The sequence below is a fragment of the Danio aesculapii genome, chromosome 13 (assembly GCF_903798145.1).
Source record: "Danio aesculapii chromosome 13, fDanAes4.1, whole genome shotgun sequence".
NCBI lineage: Eukaryota > Metazoa > Chordata > Actinopteri > Cypriniformes > Danionidae > Danio > Danio aesculapii.
In genome coordinates this window covers 989,699-992,198 of record NC_079447.1, presented here as the reverse complement: position 1 = coordinate 992,198, position 2,500 = coordinate 989,699, and the positions used below count along the sequence as shown (strand labels likewise).

Below are 2,500 nucleotides of genomic sequence, written 5' to 3'. Positions count from 1 at the left end.
TATAAACAATAGCAATTAACAACACAAACATTTTTAGAAAGGTTTTTATTTTTAATTAGCAGTCAACACGATCAAAAATACACACCATGGACAGCTATTTGCCATGCGGGAAAAATCGTGCATTTAAAAGATCAATACAGCAAGATTTTTTAAGTATCAGCAGGATATTTACACATCCCCGCACTGTATAAAATAATCCTTGTCTATTTGGGAAATAAAGCAGTATCAACTGATGTCTATCAGCTGCTGCCGCATTGCTTGTAGATTGTTTATTATTTTTTTCATTTGGTTTATTTGATGCCTTATAGTTTTTTACAGATGCCAGGACACATTTCTCAATACTCAGGTGACTTTTGCAGAACTCTTAACACAGTGAGCACAACAGAAGTCTCTGTGGACTAAACTGAGGGTCAATTCTCATGGTTTTACCACAAAATGCATTCAATGACTACATCTGTCAAATATCGTCAACTCTTTTCTCACTCAGACACAACTGCCGAACATCTGTGTACATGCAGGACATTTCACACATGCTAACATACTGTATTCAAAACTGTTCAACTCATGTTCAACACAATAACATCATGCTGAACTGAAGAAGACAGCACAATTCAACAGCAGTATTTTACTGAAACATATTTCACATCTACAAATGCAGTTTAAGCAGCCAGATCAGCATTACTGTTGGCTGTATCAGTGGATGGTGTGTGTACACATTCTTGTATTTTGAAATGACTAAAATAAATAAAGGACATAAAATATTGAGGAATTCTGCATCATGTCTGATTGATTCCAGTAACATACAGTGCAGATATAAACGGAGATGTGTCCTTGTTTTACACAAGTAAACACTGTGTAATGCTGCGTGTTGTTAGTGTGTTTAGCTCATTGTTTTGTGGGTGATAAAGTGGGCTGTCCACCTCTGCTAGTGTTCTGGAGGAATGAGTTTATTTGAGAGCTGAATAAAGTGTTGTGGTAGTTGTAGTGCATTCTGAATGGGAAATGAACTGCTTTGCCAAGCTGAAAGTCGGTCAGGAGAATTGTGTGAAGAGTTCTGCAAAGGTGAAAAAGAGAAATGTGTCCTAGTGTCTGAAAAAAAACTGTAATATCTGGCAAAGAGGAATTTACCTTAATTTTAATGTTTATTAGGAGTTTTCAAAGAAAAATCCAACAGTAAATGATGTATATAAATAATATCTAACATTTACAGCTCTATTTGTTAAATAAGATTCACTTTCTAGAACATTAATATTGTACAACAGCAAATTCAGTAGATTACCTCAATAACATGCCGAAACTCAAAATGTCAGAGACGTTCAAATAACATATTTGCTTTCAAATAAGCAAGTTCAAATAACATTTCAGGAGATCAACGTGGAGATAGCCTAACATTAGTTTTGTCTTCGTAATAATTTCAGACCCATAAAGAGAATTACTGCTAGATAGCCATCACATGATTTTCCCCATCATGGCTAGGAGTGTATCAGCAAACCAATAATAAAGCCTGATAAAGCCCTCACTTTACTGAATAAACAGTGATCCATCAGATCCTGTCGGTCAACTCATTTAATCATGGAACAATAACACAGAAACCAAACATTGAGACTTCAATCTGCTCCTGAAGCTCCGGCGGTCTGCTTAGAGAAGCTCTCAATCACAACTGTCAATCATGATGACACGCCCCTTTTTATAGTATTAAATTACTGGCTAAAAACATACTGGCTACAGAAATGAAGATCTGCAACTATATCAGCTGATAACCAGAGCCTTAATTGACCACAACCGTCTTTCGGGACATTTTATTGCAAGTGCTTCTTTTTGTACTGTACAGTGCAGTGGAGCAAAGTCAAAACTGTGTGTGTGTGTGTGTGTGCGTGTGCGTGCGCGTGTGCGTGTGCGCGTGCGCGTGTGTGTGTGCGTGTGTGTGTGTAAGTAAAGCACATGTTGGATGATGAGTTAATAAAAATAAGTAAAAAACGTGTAAATCTTTGAATACCTCTGTCTTTCTGAAGGCTGCGGTGACACTGACGGCTGTACTGATGGATCACATGAATGAATGAGTGAATTTGACCTGTATATTCACAATCCAAACTGATTAAGATGTTACTGATATTGTGCAGCGTCCGCTGTGTAAATAGTGCAGCTCCAGTAGAAACTTTGTCATTACTGCAAAACTTTCTCTGCATGTTTTGCTCATTTCCCCGAAGCCGTGTGTGTGTGTGTGTGTGTGTGTGTTCATTAAATCTTCAGCCCAGACCTCCTGATTGTTCAGTTCTGAAGGGCAGAAACACACACACAGGCCCACCAGGACTTCATTATGGGGGAAACACACTTTATTCTCCCCTTTAAGACGGAGAACATGTGAATAAACCCAGCAGACAAGCAGAATTCATGATTACACATGTGACTGAAGCAGAGGGACTCACTGATGTGTGTGTGTGTGTGTCTCTGTCTGTGTCTCTGTTTGTGTGTGTGGTGTGTATCTGTCTGTTTGTGCTTG

The 2,500-nt window shown here is 38.3% G+C and overlaps 1 protein-coding gene across 1 annotated transcript in view; it reads left to right on the top strand.

Annotated features, from left to right (window-relative positions):
* The window catches only part of LOC130240003 (cilia- and flagella-associated protein 46), a 172,699-nt gene that overhangs the window by 45,549 nt on the left and 124,650 nt on the right, over positions 1-2,500 (top strand). The gene's annotated exons all lie outside the window — the stretch shown is intronic.